This window comes from Cibotium barometz, chromosome 2 (assembly GCF_041138505.1).
Source record: "Cibotium barometz isolate CiBa-2024 chromosome 2, ASM4113850v1, whole genome shotgun sequence".
Taxonomy (NCBI): Eukaryota; Viridiplantae; Streptophyta; class Polypodiopsida; order Cyatheales; family Cibotiaceae; genus Cibotium; species Cibotium barometz.
The window spans coordinates 68,776,517-68,801,634 of NC_141047.1; positions in this window are offsets into that span (position 1 = coordinate 68,776,517).

The following is a 25,118-nucleotide window of genomic DNA, read 5'->3' on the forward strand; positions in this document are numbered from 1 at the left end:
GCCTTGGGAGGAGATTTAGCACAATTTCAGAGCCGGGGAATAGTTGGAGGAGCAGCTCCAAAAATCCAACATGATCACTCTGCCCTCAGGAGAGAAGACAGAATTCAGTCCCTTGTATGTAGCCAAGGTATTCCAATTTTTGGGTGAGGGAGAAGTGGAGACCAAGCCTACAGAGGATGACAACTTGATCAAAGACTTTGGCCCATTGGAGGGAAGAGACAAAGAGTACAAAATTATAGGCATAGTGGATGAAGGGAGGCAAACGCAAATGCAGTTTGTGGTGGAGATGATAAATCTCACCCACAAGCCTTACTGCATGTCCAAACACGGTTACACAGACACAAATTTGCCAGGTAGCTGGTATGGCAGGAGGTCTACTAGTGGTTATGCCTTTACATTTGGAAGTGCAGTGGTAGTTGGAGCAGCAAGAAGCAACCTACTGTTGCTTTATCTATAGTACAAAGGTTGAATACAGGGGTGCAACCATTGCTACATGTGAAGGAGTATGGTTAAAGAGTCTCTTGGCTGATTTGTGTGAGCCTATTGATGGCAAGGTTGTCATTCATTGTGACAACATGAGCAGCATACAATTGGCCAACAATCCAGTTTTTCATGCGCGGACCAAACATATAGAGGTCTACTATCATTTTGTCAAAGAGAAAGTGTTGGATGGTACAGTGGATTTGCAGTATGTCAAGACTAAAGAGCAGGTGGCCGACATCTTTACAAAGCCACTTATAGCAGGGAGAAGTTTGAGTACTTTCGTACTATGTTGGGAGTACATGGGATGAGCTTGAGGGGGAGTGTTGGGAGCTTTGATAGCTCAAGCTCATCTTCATCTTCATCTATGGCAGTACATCATGAGCTTGAGAGGGGATGTTGAGATTCAAGCTCAATGTTAGCTTGTGCCAGTTGCACTATGTGCTGGCATGTTAGGTAGTAACATGTGTGAAACATAAATGACCGTGTCCAGCTGGTCATAGTGTGTGGACATTAGCTAGGGTTAGTTGTGTGTGGACACAACACATGTAGTGTGTTGTAGATTATGGATTATGGCTTTATGCATTGTGTAAGAAGGGAGATGGCTTGCCTCTATGGTTAGGGTTTGATAATACATTAGGGTTTGCTCCAGTGTGTGTGTCCCCTCTCCCTCTACCTATTTTTCATCATTCTAGAGGGAAGAACTGCCAGTTGACTAAAAACTCTCTGAGGACTCTGCTCCTGAGAACCTTCTCCCGAACGTCAAGGATTTCTTCACGTTGGAGTACCATGTTGCCTTGAGTCGGAGAAATCAATTGTTCATTCATCAAGCACGTGACTCAGGCTGCGTATATATTTCTTAAGCAAACTGATATGGAATACATTATGTACCTTGATATGGGGAGGCAGAAGAAGTTTATAAGCTAAATTGCCTACTTCCTTTATAACAGCATACGGTCCACAGTATCTGGGAGAGAGCTTCTTGTACTTCCCTAAAGATAAGGAACTTCTTTTGGGTCATACTCAAATGAAGACCATATCTGATTCTTCAAACACTCTCTCTGATCTCTTTTTATCTTCATACTGCTTTTGCCTATCCTGGGCTATAACAGCATACGGTCCACAATATCTGGGAGAGAGCTTCTTGTACTTCCCTAAAGATAAGGAACTTCTTTTGGGTCATACTCAAATGAAGACCATATCTGATTTTTCAAACACTCTTTCTGATCTCTTTTTATCTGCATACTGCTTTTGCCTATCCTAGGCTACTGTAATATCTTTACGGATTGATTACATTTATTGGTCCATGTCATCAAGCATCTATCTGGACATCTCAACTTTGATCAATGGATCGGACCAAGTCAATGGTGTAAGGCAATCTTGTCCATATAGAGCTTTGAAAGGGCTCATCCCAATGCTTCGATGATAAGAAGCATTGTAAGCAAATTCAACCAGGTGCAAATGGCTTAACCACTTCTTGGGTTCCCTGCCCCACAACATGACCGAAGGATATCTTCTATTACCTGATTCACTCTTTCAATCTAGCCATCTGTTTCCGGGGTGATAGGCTGTATTGAGATCCAAGAAAGTTCCTACTGCTTCAAAGAATGTAGCCCAGAATTTTGATGTGAACTTGGGATCTCTGTCACTTACTATCCTCCTGGGGTAAGCCATGCAATCTGAAGATCTCCTTGAGGACAACTCTGGCAACATCCACTGCAATGTAGGTCTCTTTCACTGGAATCAGATGGGCAACTTTGGTAGTCTGTTAACTACCACAAAATGGAGTTGTAACCTGATTGCACTGAGGGTAGTCCAGTGACAAAATCCATACTGATACATTCCCACTTCATTTGTGGAATGTCTAGGGACTGTAGTTTTCCTAGAATCTTGACTCTCTGTGCCTTGACTCATTGACATATTAAGCATTGCTGCACATGATCAAGTACATCCTTTTTGAGTGCTGGCCAGAAGAAGTTTTTCTTCACAGACATGTAGGTTTTTATAAACCCTAGATGTCCAGCTATCAGCCTATCATGGGCTTCTCTCAGAATCCTTCCCCGTATTCCCTCATCATTGGGAATGCATAGTCGATCATTATAATGCATGCATCCTTCATCCAATTTGTACCCAAAAACTTAACTCATTTCCTAAGGAGTCTTGCTTTCCTAAGGAGTCTTGCTTTCCTGCACCAGAAGGGTAGCAATAGGGGCAAAGAATTTGTCTTGCAAGATTCTATCCCTTGCTTCACTGATCAATGGATTTGACACCACTGCAATTGTAAGCAAGGAGGCTTTTCTGCTGAGCGCATCTGCTATACCACATTTTCTTTCCCTGGCCGATACTTGATTTCAAAATTGAATTCCTGCAGGGTCTACATCCATCTCCTTTGAAGCATGTTTAGATTCCTTTGGGTGAAGATCCACTTCAGACTTTGATGATCTGTCATCAAGGTGAACCTTTGTCCAAAAGATAATGTCTGTACAACTTCAGAGCATAAACTACTCAGAGTAACTCCAAGTCATGGATGGCATAATTTCTCTCATGTGTTCTAAGCGTTCTGGATTCATAGGCCACTGCATGACCTTCCTGGCATAAGAGCACCGCCTAAGGCGAAACCACTGGCATCAGTAACTACTTCAAAAGGTTTGGTAAAATCTGGCAATTTAAGGACAGGGTTGTTACTAAGGCTGTCTTCAGCTTATCAAAGGCACTCTGACACATAGCAGTCCACTGAAATAGGGTAATCTTCTTGAGAAGGTTATTAAAGGGGATGCTATCTGAGCATACCTGGGTATAAAGATGCTATACCATCCAGTTAATCCTAGGAATCCTCTGACTTCTTTCACTATCTTGGGCTCTGACCATTCTATGACTGCTTGGATTTTTGCGGGGTCAAGAGAAATCCCATCTTTAGACACCATGAATCCTAAGTATTCCACGTGGTCAATAGAGAAAGAACACTTGCTCTTTTTTGCAAAGAGTTGGTGCTTCCTTAGGATTTCCAGGACCTTGCACACATGATCTTCATGATTTGCAGCATTCTTTGAGTATACAAAGATGTCATCAAAGAAGAGAAATAAAATCATCCAAGTATTCTCTCAAAATATCTTACATAAGACGATTAAACGTTGCCGAGGCATTAGTCAATCCAAACGGCATGACTGTGAACTCATAATGTCCATAGGCGAGCATTGAATGTTGTCTTTGGGATGTCTTGTTCCTTGATTATGATCTGGTAGTACTCGAATTTGAGATCTATCTTCGTGAACATTTGGGTTCCACTTAACCGATCCAGAAGTTCATCCATCCTAGGGATAGGATACTTATTCTTAATTGTTAATTGATTCAATCCTTTGTAGTCCAATACAGAGTCTTAACGTTCCATCTTTCTTCTTCTAAAAGAGAACAGGAGCACCCCAAGGTGAAACATTGGGTTTAACGAATCCCTGCTCTAACAGTTGTCTTAACTGCTTCTTAAGTTCTATGGCATTAGGGACTGGCATTTTGTATGCACGCTGGGCTACTGGCTGAGCTCCGGGGGTTAACTCGATCTCATGATCTACTTTGCGAGTCAGAGGCATCTCAATCAGCTCTTCTGGGAACACATCTGCATACTCACTTAACTTCTCTGGTTCTTTAGCCTTGCATTTTATGTCTACCGGATTCATCTTAACGACGTAAACAGCTTGCCTCTTTCTGAGCCCTTTTAACAATTTAGAAGCCTTGACTAATTGCAGCACTGGGGATCCAGAAATTCCAGTTCCTTGAACTTTATGCCCGTGAAGGTCAAGGAAAGAGATAGTTCCATTGTGACAATGAATGTCAGCCTGATTCTTATGTGTTAAATTTGCAGCAATGTGATGAGCTATGGTGGATCAAATGCTAGAATCAACATCATTAACAATGTGATGAGCTATGGTGGATCAAATGCTAGAATCAACATCATTAACAAAGAGATTAGATAATAATTAAGACGTGATTAGCGAGCCATGGATAATAAAAAACTAGCAAATTCTCATTAGGCCAATGCCTCAATTTATAGAGTTTACATCCAAGCATCCAATCCCGCTGATTTCTCCTTGGTTCACTCCACCTCTTTTGCTTGATTCTCTCCACCTCCCCCAGAATATCTCCACACCTCCTAAATCTCCTCATGCTACCCTTTATTCTCTCCCAGTAGATACTTCTCACCTTTTCATAGCTTCTCTCACATTTATAGATTCTCTTTGAAAGCCTCTTGCTAAGGGCTTGTTCCCTCACACACCCTATTCACTTGTATATTTCAACACCTCCCCTCAAGTGAATACTCCTAGCACACCTGGACCCTATACCAAAATTCCCTCTTACTTGATAGTCTGCGACCAGTGCCTTAAGTCCCTAAACTCATAGTCCTTGACACTCTCTCTCTCTATGTGTCCAAGGTTACTACAAGTGCCCGTGACCTTGACTAAAGTTCTCACACATACATCTACCACATGGCCTACATCATCGGTGGCTCAGAGGTGTTTTTACTCTGTTGGGGCAGGTTACTTTGGGTTGTGGGGTTTCACTCTCTCTCTCTCTCTCTGAAAAGATGATCTGACTCCACTTCCTTAGGAGCCTCCATGAAGTTTGCCGATGTCATTCCTTCTCCACTGGGTTTGCTGTAGTAGCAGTCTCTAGAAATGTGTTCTGGCTTTCCACAGTTGTGGCAAGTGAAGGTCCTTCCTCCTACTCTGCCTCTTCCTCATCCTCGTCCTCCTCAAGAGAATCCTCCTCGTGTGAAGAATGCTTTTTCTTCTCCAGCTGTTGAGTCCAGCCATTTCTTCTCTTTGACTTCGGTCTCTTGCTCTAGTAGAGCTCCTTCTATCTCGTGCAGCTTCATTTCAGGTACATTCTTTAATGTTGCTACAATGTTTTCATATTCACCTTTGTCCACACTCTTCAGAAGCACTGCTAGTGCCTCATCATATTCTACCTTTTTGCCAATAGCTATTAGTTGTTGCTTAATGCTTTTATATTTGTTCAAGTGTGTGATTAAAGGTTCACTTTCCTTCATATCTAATTTGTAGAATTGCATTAACAGATTTATCTTTGAATTTTTTGCTTGTGTGCCAAATAATTTATTGAGTTCATCCCATGCATCTTTTGCCCATTGTATCCGTATGATGTGATGAATGATTTCATCATTTAAACTGAGTGCGATAAGTCCTAATGCTTTCTCATTCCTGCTCTTCCACTCATTTTCCCCTCTCACCTTTGGGCATTCATCTCTTCCCTCAACTAGCCCCCACAGATTTTTCCTCATGAGCAGCTACATGGTTTTTGTCTGCCATGTGTAAAACTGCTCCCCATTAAATTTGGCTCTCTTGTACTGTACTCATGATGATGTGAAGGGGGTCTAAAATCTTGATCCAATTTCAAGATTCAAGGGCAGTGTCTACCCTTTTAGAACTCAATCTGATGTTTAGGTGATGATTACAAAACAAATTTATCAGCATAAAATCACCAAAAATTACATTAAACTAAGGGTAACAAATCTGTACGGAATGGTTGGAGTATCAAACCATCTCCGAATTGCAATCTGAAGTTATAGGGATCTGTATCAGATACCTAATGGTTAATTTGAATCCTCAATTGCACCAAAATATAGTGATTAATACTGATTAATCACTTTAATCCGCTGTTTTGTGTGCAAAAAAGAGAGTATGCGGGGAGTCCAGATCTGAGGCCTGAGTTCAAATGAGCTCATATTCTTTCAAGGCCATCAATAGCGCAGTTAGTCTAGTAGAGGATTAAGCCAAGAAACACAAGATTTGACCAAACATTGAATGCTTAATCTTTGTTTTACTAAAGTCACCTACAGATTTGATGAAGAGCTTGGATCTCACTGTAGACTTGATGAAATCAAAATCTGTCTTCACCAGCTTGTAGAGCACCCTTGAAAAGCCCTAGGGCCAAGAGGAATTAGAGCCATTGCATCTGCTGAAGAAGAAATCTCATTTTTCCCTCAGAAAATAGGTGCCTCCAAAAACGCGTAGAACTGCAGCAGTGCGTGGCGGTTTGATGCACCGATTTGATGAGCTGAAGGGGAGGCTAGCTATGCTTGCCTAGAAGCTTTTTTACTCTTGGAGGGAGATTAAGCCCCTCCACTAGCTGGGGATACAGAGAGCTTGTTGAAAACAACTAAAAAAATGATTATTTCTTAATCATCTACTAATCCTAATTAGCAAGATAACGGGCTCATAAATTTGCTAGATTCTAGGCTAGGATCTCATACCATGTTAAATTTGCAACAATGTGATGAGCTATGGTGGATCAAATGCTAGAATCAACATCATTAAAACAAAGAGATTAGACGATAATTATGACGTGATGAGCAATTAACTGATAGCTTAATGTAGGCATGGATAGTAAAAAACCAGCAAATTCTCACTAGGCCAATGCCTCAATTTATAGAGTTTACATCCAAGCATCCAATCCCACTTCTCCTTGATTCACTCCACCCCTTTTGCTTGATTCTCTCCACCTCTCCCACAATATCTCCACACTTCCTAAATCTCCTCATGCTACTCTTTATTCTCTCCCAGTAGATACTTCTCACCTTTTCACAGCTTCTCTCACATTTACAGATTCTCTTTTACAGCCTCTTGCTAAGGGCTTGTTCCTACACACACCCTATTCACTTGTATATTTTAACATTATGGAGCCAATCCATTCCAAGGATTCCATCATAGATTCCCAAGGGTAGGACTCTGAACTGGCAATCTATAATGTTCCCATCTAGACTAAATTGAATAGGGTCTATCTCAAGGTGTGCGAAAAGAATCTTTCCATTGGCCAATTCCACTTGCATAGGTTTCCCTGATTTTTGATTTAGGACTAACTTACGCAGACATCCTGGGGAAATAAAAGAATGAGTACTTCTTGAATCAATCAAAAGCTTGAATTGCTTACCCTAGTACTCTGCTGGAGTTTGGAGGACTGAGAATTGACGATTCTACCCCTGATGCTCAATTGCGGCATAGATCTGTCCTTTTTCTTCCTCCACTTCCTCAACTATAGTGATGGCTCTAGCTGCTGTAGTCTATGGTGGAACTCTCTCTCTTTCGTTTCCCCAATTCTAGGAGGGAGTTCGGAGACTACTTTGCATGGAGGTTGCACGTTGAGCTAGCACTCTTCTGGGGTTGCCTTGATTTTGACACGGGGGACCTTGATTGGACTCATACGAAGGAGTTTTCCTCTAAACTCTGGGACCCTGGCTTCCTTGGCCCATAGAAGGAGATGGGTAATCTTTGAGCTAGTGCCCAATCCCCTGACATCCAAAACATATGTTCTTACTTTGAAGCTCTTCCCTTTGCATTCTTGAAAGAACCAGAGTTCCTGAGAAAGAGCTTCGAGGAAAAGGTCTTCCTTCATTCCTAAAACTTCTTGTCTCAAGATTTTGATTGGGACCTTGGTGTCTCTTTGGAGGCGGAAGGTTGAAAGAACTTCTCGGTGTTTGGAATCTCTTGAAGGATGAGGGGGTTGGCTTTGGCACGACTTTAATGATAAAGGCTTTGGCGAAGTCCTTCGCCATCCTTACAGCTTCAACCATGGAAACTAGCTTGGCATTCTTGACCAAGGTGTCCAAAGGTTCGTTCATTCCTTGAATGAATTTGCCCATGAATTACTCTTTGTCTAGTGGTGATGAGTACTTGAGGAGAAGAGCAAATGCCTGGTGATATTCTTCAATAGTTTTGTTCCCCTAGTTTGACTCTAAAAATTCATTCATCTTGGTTTCTAAAAATCGAGGGGGACAAAATCTCTTCTTTAGATAAGCTTTGAGATTATTCCAGGACTGGGTATTTCTATCCAGCTGGTTGGTATTGCAATGGTTTCTCCATGCCACCTTGGTTGTTTCCACTATCTTCAGCCTTGCGAGAGCCATTTTGCTCCTCTCATTGTATCCGATGACATCAAAATATTCTTCCATTGCTTTGACCCACTGCTCCATAGTCTCACCCAAGTTCTCCTCTTCACCCTTTGAAGGGACCTCGCTGAGTTCTGTGAAAGGCTTTGCTAACATCAGGGTCAAGCTCTTCCTCATCAGTGAAAGGATCTGGCTGTCGGCCCACAGTTCGCGCGCCTTATGATTCTGCCAAAAATGATACATTATTAAATTTTTATTTTGATTTTGCCAATGAGATCCTAAGACTTAAGAGGTTTGGAAAATAATTACTTAAACAAGATAAATGATCTTATTGAGATCTATGACATATGTCCAAGGAATAGATCTTGCTTCTTTAATTCGTCATATAATAAACAATTGCTTATATAAAGGGATTTTTTCACAAAACATTTCTTTATTTATATAAAGGTTGCAATATGTACATAGAGCATCTCGGCTCCAAAAAGTCAAAACCTCTGTAGGAAAGGCATAAGACGGTAATACTGGGGCTACAGACATGCCCTGATACAAATGTTCCCTCACTGCCAAAGGAGCTACTATCTTACTCTTTGGAATAAAGTAGCTAAGAAGTCTATAAATATGGGAGGAAAGTATGAAATTTCGAGGCATGGGGTGATACATAATAACACCATGAATCACTTTTAGCCTCATCAGGACCATGGCCAATGAGATATTCTCCCTCAACATCATGCACAGTTCGGAGGCGTGGACATACTGCCCTACAAACCACTGTGTTGCCATCTCTCCACTGGGTCTGGGAAATATAAATCCTTGAAATGGTTTGTGAGTCTTGCTCTGCTCGTTTAAGTCGTAGGACGGAAGAGACAATATGCTCAAAGGTGAAGGCAATCATATCCTATGACTGAATTTCGATTGACTGATCCCACTTAGGTGTCCTAGCACTTCACTTAGGGACCACTTTGTCGGTCCTCGCCCATCGTACCGGGAGCACACCATTTTAACCACCATAAGACCTTGGCAGGCTTTACCGAGCGTCGTCCGTCGATGACTCCCGCCAACTGTTACAACAACGAGTCTCTCCTTAGTTAAAGCATAAACTAAATGCTTGCTCTGGCATTCTGGCATAAAACAGTCCTTTAAAAAAATAGAGGTTCTATGCAAGTAGAATTCCCGGTTTGAGTTTGATTCCACAAAACCCTTTTTCCATAATCCAGATTTTCTTAATGAGAATCATTGATCTCACATCAGGGTAATCTACCCATCATTTGACTGAATTTTCAACTTGATTCTTGGTGATTTTGGTTAAGGAAAAACTACTCTAATTCAACGGTAATCTATTCTTTGTGTCAAGATTTGGAATTGGTCTCAAGGTTTTTGCATGATTCAGATTCGAGAGATGGGCAAGTAATTTACTGGCCGCCATTCTCACAGTCGTGGTCTAACCAAAGTTATTCGGTTTATTTCTAACTTTGATTCCTAAGGATTTTCTTCAGATAAAAATCTAGTGAACTTCTAACCGTAAGGAAAATTCTAACTTTATGAATTCCATTCCTTCCTAACCACAATAGATTAAGAAACAGTTCTATACAAGAATATCGGGATTTTATAAAAATACTCTTCTTCCACTAATCTAATTCTGGCTATATAACAATTTAGTGATTTATCCACATAAAAATATCTAAGAATATTCTTCCCACCAATTTAATCATTAATATACCCTAATTTTCTAGGTTGAATTATGGTGGAATTTCCTCTTTTGTTATCAAAATTATTTTAAACCTTTTTCTACTTAAAATACTATGAAAATTCCTCTTTTGAATTAAATACAAATATCCATTTTTTTAATATGCCAAAAATTTCCCTTTTGCATTTAAGTGATTGAATTACAAATGTCATGGGAATTCCTCTTTTATCATTTAAAAATTCTTATGCATAAAATAAATTTATAAAAAATTCTTCTTTTTAAATTAAATAAAGATATCCATTATTTTCAATATGCCGAAAATTCCTCTTTTGCATTTAAATGATTGAATTTTGAATGTCATGGGAATTCCTCTTTTATCATTTAAATATTCTTATGTATAAAATATATTTATCAAAAATTCATCTTTTTAAATTAAATAAAAATATCCATTATTTTGAATATGCCAAAAATTTTATCTTTTTTCATTTAAATGATTGAATTTCGAATGTCATGGGAATTTCTCTTTTATCAATTAAAAATTCTTATGCATAAAATAAATTTATCAAAAAATGCCTCTTTTTAAATTAAATAAAAATATCCATTATTTTGAATGTGCCAAAAATTTTTCTTTTTGCATTTAAATGATTGAGTTCCAAATGTCATGGGAATTCCTCTTTTATCATTTAAAAATTCTCATGCATAAAATAAATTTATCACAAATTTCTCTTTTTTTATAATTAAATAATTATGCATAAATACAAAAATTATTCTTTCATGAATATGGTCCAAATCATTATTTTTACTTAAAATTTCTAAACCTACAATATGGTAGAGTTCCTCTTTTAGTATTATGCATAAAAATAAGATATGTATTTTTTTGTGAAAATTTTACCATAGCTTCGTTGCCTGCTATTACTGATAATTTTTAAATTTTCTAAAATAATAAAAGCTTGTAACGAAAATATGATAGAATCTCTACTTTTAAGCTTAAATTTAAACTATGAATTTAAATAATAATTTTAACTATAATTATAAACATAATTATGATTATCTCACTAGATTAAGCTAATTTCAACATTCCTCTTTTCCCAATTTTCTAGGATAATCCATTTCTCATTTAGAATGAATTAAAGTAGTTATTATCTTCTCATAGACAATTAAAAGAATTAACCATTATTTTAATAGCATAAAATCATGCAAATATCATTTTCTTAATCTCTAGCTCATCAAGCCTAGAGTTTAGTTTTGAAATAAGAGATTATCTTTGAGAAACATTCTTTTGTTAAAGAATTAGCCATAGAGATGACTATTCTTTGTGAGAGAGAGATTTACTTAAATAGAGCATTACAAATAAACATAAAGATTAACTTTCTCTTAATCAAACATTAAGACTCTTAGGAAAAGCTTGATTTGAATTAAAACAATCATTTAGAAAGCTTCTCAAGCTTGAGAGGGGTTGAGAAGAAGAAGTCATTTGAGGAAATTGAAAAAAAAACCATAAAATCCATCTTACCTCTAAGATTGTCTTGATTCTTTCCTTTTTAGTAGTGAAGCCCCCAACCAATCAATTGGTTAGAAATAGGAGAAGAGAACTCCAAGAGTTGTTGAAGAGAGAGAGAAGCTCCAAGCTCCCCAAAAGTAGGGAAAAATTAAGGGATAATAGAAAATATGATTATTTCAATATTGGCATGGTATAGTTCAAGGATGATAATACAAAGGAATGAGGGTCTATTTATAGGTGAAGGAGGCCTCTAACCAAGTCCAATTGGGTTCTAGAGCTTTCCAGCTTTAGTTTGTCAATTTGGACAAGATTTGGACCAGTTTGGCTCCCTTTTTGATCCAGTTTGGTCTAGGAGAGAGGAGAGAGAAAAATATCCCATTTGTTTGGATTAGAAAACTTTAGTAATCTTGAAGAAAAAGTCTCCTCCTTGATGTGGCATTCTCTCCTGAGGTGTCAAAAATGCATCATTTCCTCTAAATATCTTATTTTTTAACTAATATCTCTTAATTTTTAATTAATAAAACTTGTACTTAGTCAACTCTTCATCTTATGTGAGCATTTACTCATTTTTGGGTATTTTCTTTTATTCTTTGGATTTATCTCATCCCAACACTTGGATTAATCCTATTGGCCCATGGGAACCTTGATTGAACCATAATCCAAATTTTTTTGAAAATCTGGACCCTTAGGCTAAGGTCTTTAATACATATTTTTAATTGATTCCTAATGCACATTACAGAATTTATTTTGAATTTATGTTTTAGGGTATTATATTTTAAACATTAGGAGAATTTTTATATCCAAAAATATCTCAATATTGAATTACCTCTCTCTAGCATTTTTCTTCTCTCTAGGCAAAAACAAGGAAAAACAATATTTTCTTGCATTTTGAAATAGGGAATGATTACAAGGGATTGAGATAAAAGCTTATTCATTATTCAGCCTGAGGAGGAATCTTACATTTGAGGTGTGATTTCCATGTAGAATTGACACAAAGGTCATCCATAGACCTCAAGGAATTTTCAAAGATACTCCTTCTAGGCCATGCACATCAAAAGCGAGAAGGTGCCGGGGCAATTGGCTCGGCATTAGTTAGCCCAAAAGGCATGATGCAGTATGCATAAGTTCCCCATTCAATAGCAAAGGTAGTTTTGTGTTGATCCTTGGGGGGGTCGATCAATACCCAATTGTAGCCAAAGAATCCATCCAAGAAGCTATAGGCCTCCTTTCCAGCGACTCGTTCGAGCACATGCTCTGTGAAGGGTAAGGGACAGTGATCTTGTATAGTGGCAGCATTGACCTTTTTGAGGTCAATACACATGCATACCTTTCCATTCTTTCTAGGTACTATCACTATGGGTGATACCCATAGTGATAGTATTGACCTTTTTGAGGTCAATACACATGCATACCTTTCCATTGTTTCTAGGTACTATCACTATGGGTGATACCCATTCTATGTGCTCAATTTCATAGATGAATGCAGCGTCAATGAGTCAATCAATTTATTCCCGGACCATCTTGGAGTACTTTGGATTCATAGGGTAAGCTCTTTGCTTGACCGGTCTTGCTCCATCAACCATAGAAATGGTGTCTTTGACTACTTCGAGAGGTACACCCTTCATATCCGTGTACTTCCATACAAAGCAATCCTAGAACTCAGTGAGTAGAGTGATGAGTTTGGTCTCTTCCTTGGTCAAGAGGTCATCCCCATGTATATTGGCCCCAGGTCTTCACCCGGGCCTGCCAGGTTAATTTCCTTCACCTTGGTTGGACCGTTATACAAGGTCCCTAGATGTCCGTTGTGGGACCTTTGGGCCGAGTCATATTGTACAAATCTATATGAAGTGTTCGGGCACTTGTTTAGTCTCTTCTACCGTAGCACTTTCCTCTTCTATTAGTTTTTTGGCTTCTTTTTTCACCAGTACTAACTTCTTGTTGCGTGCTTTGCACATAGAGCGGCAAAGCTTTTGGTGTTTGGGTTGGGAGTCAATGGGCTCCATTGGCTTGGGGGGGTGGTCATGTGGACCAAGAGGGAGTTATTGGTGAACTCTTTTTTACAGATTTGGTTGAAGTGTTCATGTGCTTCAACCACCCCTACGTATTTAAGTCAGTGGGTGTCCGAATTGGTAGGGAAGACATAGCATTCTTGGCCAGGGAATCCATCAGGTTTGTGAGTTCTATGTGAGCGTGTTCCCTGTGATGGTTCCACATTATTGGCTTTTTCATATTCATGAGTGGCAACATTAGGCAAGTATGCAGTGCTAAGCGTGTACAGAGATGTAATCTCCTACCCGTTAGCTATTACAAACCTGGTTCTCATGCGCCTTGGAAGTATGTCCAAGGTGGCAAGGATATGAATTCAGTTCTCAGACTCTTCTAGCTCTGGAAGAGGTGCACATTCCTCGGATATCCTTTTCCTCATCTATTGTTTTATGGCATGTTTAACACAGGTAGACTGTAGCGGATTGGGTAGTTGTTACTGAGTCCTCTACAAAGGGTCAACCACTCATGGGATGAGCCTTCCACATGCCTATGTTGATTTTAACTATTTGATCTTTTCTCCGAATGTAGATGTGGTTGGTATACTAGTCATGGATTGTTTTTGTTTCCCTCATGAAGGGTCATCCAAGGATGTAGTCATATTAAACTAGTTGTCGGTCAAAGTCCATCACCACAAAGGTGTGGCAAGATGGTTCCAAGGATCTTTATTTTTAAATCCTTCAAAATACCAATGGGTCTAGCAGTGGCTCCATCAGCGAGTTTTACCAATAGGGTTGTGTCATCCATGGTTGGTGCCCCCATTTCTCCCAGCATTGTTTGGTGACAATTATCACTCATGCCCCCCATCCAAGATTGTAGTGACTTGTAGACCGTCAAAGGTTATTGGAAATGTAGCATTGAGTTTATCACCTTTAAAATATTGTTTGAGTTTATTGACTTGAACTGTGGGGGTGCCACTGATCTCATGGGGTTCAATGAGTTCATCTTCCTTAGTCTCATTAGAGCTATCTAGCTCCACGGATTCCTGCATGCCTGTCTTGAGGCGTCTCTCCATCCAATCTTTTAGATCCTTCCATAAGCTTGGGATACCTTGAAGCAAGGTGCCAATGGGGATCTAGATCTAAGAAAAGAGGAAGGAAGAGAGAACTTGCTATGTCTTTGGGAGCAGATGTTGTTTCTTGAGGAAGGTCACCTTGGCTTGTCCTCAAGCTCTTATGTTTATAGGGTATTTTGATTGGGACCTCTGTGTTTGTTCTTTTGAGATGGTCATCCCCCAGGTTTTTGAGATATTTAGCTACCTGGTTCCCTGGTGGGGGGTAGCTATTGCGCAGTGGGTGTTGCTGCTTGTGTTGGCCTATTAGGGGGTGACTACTCTTAGATCTCTCTATTATATACTTGATCCTATTTAGCAGGTTGCATGTTGGAGACCGAGGGACATGGCTCTAGGTAATATGTTGGGAGGCTCATCTTCTATCTAAGCTTCGTAGTCCCTTACCAATTCTTGGGCTCTATAAGAGCCTTTCCTTTTTCTCGATGAGATTAGAGTATTTGGCTAGGTTTTTAGGGAGTAGGTTAGTGTCAATCAGATCCCTGGAACGAGTGGCTAAAGGTAGCAGATGTTCTTCTAAGAGGTTGATGCTGCATGGTGGAATGGATCTAGAGTTAAAGATGAAATCAAACACATGAAAGATGAATTCAAGCATCCATTACAAATAAAATTAGCATTTCCAAGCATCATAGCCAAAGATGAACAAGAGAGAGAATCCATATGTGTATGTAGCAAAGAGAAAGATAAACAATGGCCTAAGTGTGTTAACCTCTCACCAAGAGGATGGCTTGAAATCTAGCCACCATTGACCATAGATGGCCATCTCCATAGTAGGATCCAAAGGTACAATGGAATGTCCAAGATTAGTAAAATGACAAAAGGTTCTATCCATGTGCCTAAGGCCCTATTTATAGTGACCCATGGGCCCATTTACATGTATGCTTTAGGTTCATGACAAACCATCCCTTCCCAAAGATTTTGTCCTCAAAATCATACAAGATATTTACACTTCAAGTGTGGCAGTAATTGGAATCTTTGAGAAGTAAAGAGGTTCCCAAAAATGCTCTTGAAGTACATTTGGAAGAAGAAGTCCAAATGTAATGAAGCCCACAAACTCTTTCTCCAATGCAATCATATGAGACTGTTATGGCAGCCTTGTTGTCAGTGAAGATCCTTGAAAATACTTCGTGAAATCTCCATAAAAATGGGTTGCATTTGATGCATAACCTCAACCAAATGAGTCCCACATCTTTGCCTTATATCATGATGATCTTCCAAGTGTGTTGGAGTAGAATGATGGCCCCAACAATGGATCCACCAACCAAAGCTGTCCAGAAATTACAGCAAATCTGTCCAAAGATTACAGCATATGTAGTCCTCATGTAATACCCATTCTCCACATGCTAAAACATGCCACTTAGTCAAGGAATACTTCCATCAAGCAAACCATGTTGTTGTACATACCCCATTGATTGCCAAGTAGCCTCATCCATGGGCAAATGCTTCCATTTAACAAGAAATTCTTTAATATCCATGTTCCTCAATGCTCTTGTCCTCTTGTCTACAATCCTCTTTGGTTCATATATTATCTCTCCTTCTTCATCCATTGGTGGTAGTTCTTCAAGCTCTTGGGGAAGAGAACCCACAAACCTCTTGAAGTTAGAAACATGGAACACATTATGGATTCTTGTGGAATGAGGTAAGTCAAGCTTGTAAGCCAATTCACCTACTCTCTTGACTATCAAATATGGTCCATAATACCGATGAGCAAACTTTGGGCTGGAAGAACCTTTGAGGATATTGTGATGGCTCTTAGGAATCTTGAGTAGCACATAATCACCTTCCTTGAACTCCACTTCACGTCTATGCTCATTCGCATTTGCCTTCATGACTTCTTGAGCCTTCTTCATGTTGTCCTTACATAATTGAAGAAGATGTCTCATCCTTTCCAACTCATCCTTGGCTAAAGGATTAACCATTTTATCCTCATGAAAGGCAATGGTGATGAAAAAACAAGTAGAGGGAGAGGAGACACACACACAGGAGCAAACCCTAATGTATATTGCAAACCCTAACCATACAGGGAAGCCATCTCCCTTCTCCCACAATGCATAAAGCCATAATCCATAATACACAACTCACACTATATGTTGTGTCCACACATTACTAACCCTAGCTAATGTCCACACACTATGACCAGCTGGATGTGGTCATTTATGTCTCACACATGCTGCTACCTAACATGCCAGCACATAGCATAGCTGGCACACACTGACATCGAGCTTGAATCTCAACAGCCCCTCTCAAGCTCATGATGTACTGCCACATAGATGAAGATGTAGATGAGCTTGGGCTATCAAAGCTCTCAACACTTCCCCTCAAGCTCATCCCACGTACTCCCAACATAGTATGGAAGTACTCAAACTTCTCCCTACTAAGTGGCTTTGTAAAGATGTCAGCCACCTGCTCAGTCTTCACATACTATAGATCCACTGTACCATCCAGCACTTTCTCTCTGACAAAGTGATAATGGACCTCTATGTGTTTGGTCCGCGCATGAAAAACTGGATTCTTGGAAAACTGTATGCTGCTCATGTTGTCACAAATGAATGAAAACCTTGCCATCAATAGGCTCACCCAAATCAGCCAAGAGATTATTTAACCATACTCCTTCACATGTAGCAATGGCTAAACCCCTTTATTCAGCCTCTGTACTGGATAAAGCAACAGTAGGTTGCTTTTTGCTACTCCAACTCACCACGGCACTTCCAAGTGTAAAGGCATAACCACTAGTAGACCTCCTGTCAGATGAGCTACCTGCCCAATCTGCATCTGTGTAGCCATGTATATCCAAGCCTTTACCATGCTCATAAAGAAGACCATAATGTGCAGTGGTCTTTACATATCGCATAATGCGTCTCACTGCATCCAAATGAGGTTTTCTGGGGCTCTGCATAAATTGGCTTACTAGCCCCACAGCATAACTCAAATCCGGGCGTGTGATAGTCATGTAAATGAGACTACCAACCATCTTTTTGTACATAGATGGATCATCCAACTCCTCACCAAAATCAGCCCGCAACTTCACATTTTGCTCCAAAGGTGTACTCATTGGCTTACACCCTGTCATGCCATATTTTGCCAACATATCCAATGCATATTGGCATTGCACTAACCATGTACCTGCATGGTCTTTGATCACTTCAATTTCAAGAAAGTATCTCAGTTCACCCAAGTCTTTCATGTCAAACTGCCCACTCAATGCCTTCTTGACATGCATCACATCTGTAGCATGATCTCCTGTGATAATCAAGTCATCCACATAGATGACAAGTAAGACAATCCCATGATCTGTTTTCTTCACATAGAGTGAAGAATCTGCTGTAGAAACCTGAAATCCAAGGGAGATAAGATATCGGCTCATCTTATCACTCCAAGTATGAGGTGCTTGCTTCAAGCCATATAATGCCTTTTTTAATTTGCGTATATGAGTGGGATATCTTGGGTGTACATATCCTTCTGGCTGTGCCATATAAACTTCTTCTTGTAGATCACCATTTAGAAATGCATTTTTCACATCCATTTGATGCATTTTTCAACCATTTGCTACAGCCATAGCAATGACTGCTCTCACTATTCCCATCTTTGTCACTGGACTAAATGTTTCATCATAGTCCAAGCCTTGGGTTTATGCATAACCCTTAGCTACCAATCTTGCTTTATGACGTTCAATGGAACCATCTGACTTGCATTTCACTTTGTAAACCCATTTGCAACCAATAACATTTTTGTCTTGTGGTAATGCAACCAAATCCCATGTTTGATTATGAACCAATGCGTCCATCTCATCATTCATTGCCTTCTCCCATACATGCTTTCCAATAGCTTCTATATAGCATGTAGGTTCTACATGCTTCACCAAAGAAGTCATATATGCATAATGCATAGCAAAATCATGATATGTCATCCTGTCAAACTCCATACCCGACCCTTTGGGATCTCTGCAATGCATGCGGATCACTTTGAACACCTGTCGCTCTAGCATGTGGTGGCACATATCTATCCTGCCTTTTGCACCAGGTGTGCGTAAAACGGGTATGCCAAGTTTCTCATCCAAACTTTGAACTTGACGACTCATAACCTGTAATTCCAATTCCTTCAACTTTCTTTTTTCCTTTATCCATAGCACTACTCCCACAGTGCTCACACTATCATGCCTCAAGCATCCTGACCATGGACGTACAGTGCTACTCTCAGACTCTGCTGGCCTAGACATAGAAATAGAACTTGCTTGTGGCAAGTTCACATGCACATCAGCATCAAGAGAATTGACGACACCCTCATCCTTTGCTTTGTACCAACTAGCAAGTTCATCAAACACGACATCTCGTGAGATAACCACTTGCCTAGTTTGTGGATTGTAACATTTATATGCCTTGCGATCCTGTGTATATCCAACAAACACACACTTTTCTGCCTTAGGATCTAACTTCCTCCTTCTCTCATCAGGTACATGTACATAAGCTATGCAACCAAACACTTTGAGGTGTCCAATGTCTGGCCTAAAACCTGTAAGCCGCATCTCTGGCGTACTTCCATGTATGGCTGCTGTGGGTGTCTTATTAAGTATATACACCGCAGTAGCACATGCTTCTGCCCAATAATAATCTGGCATGCTCTTTTCATTGAGCATTGCCCTGGCAACTTCACAAATGACTCTATTCTTTCTCTCAGCAACACCATTTTGCTGAGGTGTATACCTGCAAGTTAACTGCCTTCTTATGCCATGCTTTCTCAAGAAATGCTCAAAAGCATGTGAGGTGTATTCACCACCTCCATCTGTCCTCAAACATTTTATCCAAGAACCATATTGCTTCTCTGCAAAAGCTTTGAAATCCATAAACTTTCCCAACACTTCACTTTTCTCTCTGAGAAAGTAAATCCAAGTCATTCTGCTGAAATCATCAATGAATGTCACATAATATAAACTGCCTTTAATGGATGGGTTTTGTGCAGGACCCCATACATCGCTACTATGAACTATCTCAAGTGGCCTACTACTCATGTTGCCTTCTCTAGGAAACCGCAATCTCGCCTGCTTTCCAAACTGACAGGCCTCACAAACATGCATATTCCCATCATACTTGAATCTAGGTAGCCCACTAACAATGCCTCTTGCCTGCATGTTCTTTAACCTTTGTATATTCACATGCCCAATCTTTTTATGCCACATGTCAATGTCTTGTACCACATTTCAGCTTTTAGAGAACAACATGGCTGATTTCAACTCAGGAATCCCAGCATCCAGCTTAAATAACCTGCCTTCTTTCTTGCCTTTGTGGCAATGATTCTACATCCATTTTTGAAATCCTCAATGAAGCAACCATGCTCGTTGTTGAAAATGAACCTGTAATCCCTATTCCACCATTTGACTAACTGAGGCCAAACTTTTTGTAATAGAAGGTACATACAAGACATCTGCCATAGATTTTGTTTTACCATTGTGCATAACCAATGGTACACTTCCAACATGTGTAATGGCATGTTGGGTATCATCTCCTGTCTCCACATAGCCTTTCACATCCATAGGCTTCATATGCTCAAACCATTCACCACCATGACAAGTCATATGATTTGATGCTCCAAAGTCCATATACACCATGTCATCATTTTCAGCATTTGTCATCATGGATCCCACAGCATGTTTCATGGCAACCAAGTGATTTGCACTGCCATCATTCCTGCTTGATGCATAATTTCCACCATGTTGTGCATAATGTCCACCATGTTGTGCTCTACCCCCTCTCAAATCATTTTGTTTGCGGAAACAATCACGTGCCATATGACCAAATTTCCCACAGTTCCACATTTTGCATAGATGTTTGTTGGCCTTGCCAGCGTCCTCTACCATGAGGATTACCTCTGCCTCTCTGTGGTGTATATCCACGACCACCTCTAGCACCATATGTAGGCTAAAAATTCTGTTGTGGTGACCTGTCCTGCCATCCACGACCATTACCACGGCCATGTGATGCAAATCTCCCCCTACCTCTAAATCCTCTTTGTGAGTAGAAAGCCTGATTTTTGCCATTATCATCATGGCTAGTAGATGCATCATGAAAAGAATCACTGAGTTTGATTTCCTCGACAAGCAAGAGAGAAACCAACTCATCAAAATCTGGTAAACCTGTACTCCAAACCGAGATGGATGTATCAAAAGACTTATATTCCTTGCCAAGACCATGCAAGGTAATGTCTACCAAATCATCATCAGGCATGGGGGCATTGATTGTTGCCAATGCATCTGCATACTTCTTTATCTCTTGTACATAATCATGGATGCTCCTTCTATTCCGTTTCACATTATGAATCTGTTGTCACAATTGAGACTTGCGAGTAGTAGTATCAAACAGCTTTACCAATGTATCCCATGCTCGGGGGGGGGGGGGGAGGGGGGGGTCACTATATGTAAATCCTCTATATCACGTGCGTTCAAGGCCTATTTAAAAAGTCCCTTATCTGTGAATTTTTTAGTGAATATAATGTATCCTTTCCTATTCAAATCTGTAATTTTTTTTAAAATACAATAAATAAATCCCCTCTGTAAATATATTTCTGTAAGTTTTAAATATTTAAAATGTCCTTCTGTTGAACCCACGTGATACTTACATATTTATACGAGTGACCCCCCCGAGATCCCATGCATCCTTGGGATTCTCATAGCATCATGTATGTGTATGAGTATAGCATCCGAAATACATATAGACATATAATGCAAAACTTTGTATGCTCTTTCTGACCATTGCTTATGAGCTATAACCTATTGTGTGTAGGTTATCGGGGTAGTTCCAGCTCTGGCTCCGCACCTATAATGAGATTCCAAAAACCTTTTCCCTTTAGAAAAATTTTAATCCTGTACTTTCATGCCTGGAAGTTCTTCCTATCCAGCTTTTCACCCATAATTTGTACTGGGTTATTCGACATATTTGCTCAATGCAAATGTATCGTCATCAAACTGTATGCATCCAAAATGAACTGGCACACGCAGTCCTAGGTACCATGTTTTGGCGTGCCTTCCAAGGCTTCAAATTGAAATGTAGTGGTTCAATCAAGTGTGGATAACTTGCATTGACACCTAAACAAGCTCAATGTTGCATATCAACACCAACCAAGGTGTGTACATACCAATTTTGTCAAACCCCCTTCTCTGTTTTGAGAAAAACCAGAAAAACTAGAAAAACCAGTAGTAGATTTGCTCTAATTTCTTCAATGCTTGTCCAAATTGAGAGACCATGCATTCATTAGCTCAGCAAATGATGTCCACTAACTCCATGTAAAAGGAATTAGACCAATTGTTTAAGATGAGAGAGTAATTAGTCGATCACTAATGACAATAGACAGCCTGTTTAATCAGCTCATTTCCAGCTCCATAGATCATAATTGCTCCAATCAATAATGTAGCCTCCTTCTCAAGTGTATTTACCAACCAATTGCTAAGCCAATTTTGGAAGTTATCAATCACACAAGTAGTATTTGGCCTCCTCGCATCAAAATTATGTGAAAATGCCTTGTTTTCTGTTGTAGATCTGCGCTACCTTCTCCTGAGGGATTTTGGGCTAATTAAAGTGTCAATTGATGGTGTATATGAGTGCCTAACACACTAAGGCATGTGTGTAACCCATCAATGGATTGATTTTTGCCAAAAACTTGGTTTAATTTCATCAAAAGTTGATCTCTTTTTCTCTATTTTGTGACAGCTTCAAAGCCAGTGATTTTCAATCACTTAAATGCATCATATTTGCTCCAAAATCAGTGTAGAACTTGTACATGAGTTGCCAATACATTCATCCTTGTCACATACATGTTTCTTTGCCAGATTGCATCTATTTTCACCATACATCACTGCTTCCAAGCTCCAATGGAAAGCTTGCAAAAAACCAGAATTTTCTTTTGCTTTGGGCAACCCTAATTTGCCTTGTTTGTGCTTGAATCACCTGCAATCCGCTCAAGGGTGTTTAGTAGACCTTACCCGGTAGGCCAAGCTCTCAAATCTGATAGAAATCAGTGTGGTCTAAGCTTCACAGCATCAATGGCAAGCTTCACAACTTTTCTTCACAGCTTCTTCTCCCTCTTCTCTCACTCACTCATAAACCCTAATAGAGAGCACCAGGCTCTGATACCATGATGGAAAAACGGGTAGAGGGAGAGGAGACACACACACAAGAGCAAACCCTAATGTATATTACAAACCCTAACCATAGAGGGAAGCCATCTCCCTTCTCCCACAATGCATAAAGCCATAATCCATAATACACAACTCACACTGTGTTGTGTCCACACACTACTAACCCTAGCTAATGTCCACACACTATGACCAGCTGGACGCGGTCATTTATGTCTCACACATGCTGCTACCTAACATGCCAACACATAGCACACCTGGCACATGTTGACATCGAGCTTGAATCTCAACAAATGGATGGCACATGCACTTGATAGCCATAAAGAGCTTCAAAAGGTGACATCCCAATACTCAAATGCTTGCTGGAATTATGGTAAAATTCAGCAAGATAGAGCCATTCATCCCATGATGCTTGCATGTCATGACAATAGTGCCTCAAGTACACTTCAAGCCATTTGTTTGTGCACTCAGTTTGCCCATCCGTTTGAGGGTGATAGGCTGTAGAGGGAGTGATTTGAGTACCCAAGTTCTCATACAATGTCCTCCAAAAAGTGCCCATAAAATTTGGTATCCCGATCACAAACTATATTGAGTGGCAATCCATATAAATTGCTTGGTAATGTGAGAGGCTCCATATGTAGTCTTGAAAGCAATGAAATGGGCTGATTTGGTGAGTCTATCCACCACCACAAAAACTTGATCCCATCCATGCTTCGTCTTTGGTAGACCCGTGATGAAGTCCATAGAAATGTGAGTCCATTTCTCATCTAGAATAGGCAAAGGATGGAGTAAACCACTTGGCAATTGGTGACTATCCTTATTTATTTGGCATGAGACACATTCCAAAACAAACTTCTTTACATCTCTCCACATGCCTTTCCAATAGAAGCTTTTGCTCACTTTGTCAAATGTCTTGAGTACACCAAGATGACCCGAAAGTGGTTAAGAATGCATCTCGTGAAGCACCTTGGGAATGTAAGATGAGGTAGGAACCAAATACACCTTATCCTTGTGCCATAAGAGACCATTCCAAAGCTTATAATGAGGAAATTCTTCACCCTCTCCTTGCTGTAATTTTTTGTAAATATGGGTAGCATTCTCATTAACAAGATACTCCTCTTGAATCCCTTTGATCCATTCACTATACACTTCCATAATTGATGTCATAGTGCAAGCCCACATTCTAGACAATGCATCCGCTACATTGTCCTTTCCGGGAGTGTAGGATATCTCAAATTCATATCCTTGGAGAGTAGCCAACCACCTCTTTTGTTTGGGAGAAAGTTTGGGTTGGGAGAGGAAAAATTTCAGCACCCTATGATCACTTCGCAACTTGAAATGAGCACCATAAAGATAGTGATGCCATTTCTTGATTGCATGAAGTCTAGCCAACATCAATTGCTCATAAACATGTAATTCCATCTTCTTCTTGGAAAGCTTCCTACTCTCAAATGCAATGACACCATGCTCTTGATATAAAACTGCTCCAAGACCTTTTCCACTTGCATCCGCTCTCACATAGAATGTCTTTGTAAAGTCCGGACAAACAAGAATAGGAGCTGATGTAAGCAAGGCTTTGAGCTCATTAAAACTCTTGTCAGCAATGGCATCCCAAAAGAAAGCTTCCCTCTTGAGTAGATCAGTAAGAGATGCCGCAATAGATGCATAATGTTCCATAAATCTTCTATAGAAAGAAGATAGCGCCAAAAATCCTCTCAATTGAGTTGCATTGCTAGGAATTGGCCATTTCTTTGACACATGCCACCTTCTTTGGGTCCACTCTAATTCCATTCTCCCCCACCAAATGTCCAAGGTATTCAACCTCATTCACCCCCATGAAAGTACATTTAGTCTCCTTGCAAACAATCTATGCTCCCTCATGACTTCAAATACTTGCATCACATGTTCCAAATGTTCCTCTTTGCTCTTGCTATGGATCAATATGTCGTCAAAGAACACAAGCACAAATTTGAACAAGAAAGGAGCCAACACTCGATTCATGAGTGCTTGGAAAGTGGCCGGGGCATTTGTAAGACCAAAAGGCATGACCATAAAATGAAATAATCCCCTTTCAGTCCTAAATGTAGTCTTTCTTCATCACCCTCCTTCATCCTTATTTGATGATATCCCGATCTCAAGTCAATCTTGGTGAATATCTTAGCCCCGCAAAAGGAGATTGTGAGGGTTGAATGAGACCCATAGAGAGCAACTCTTGCACTTGCTTTGGCACTTCTTCCCTTTCCACCTTAGACAAATAGTAAGGAGGCTTGTTCACAACCCTTGCATTTGATTCAAGCACAATGGCATGGTCAATCTCCCTCTTGG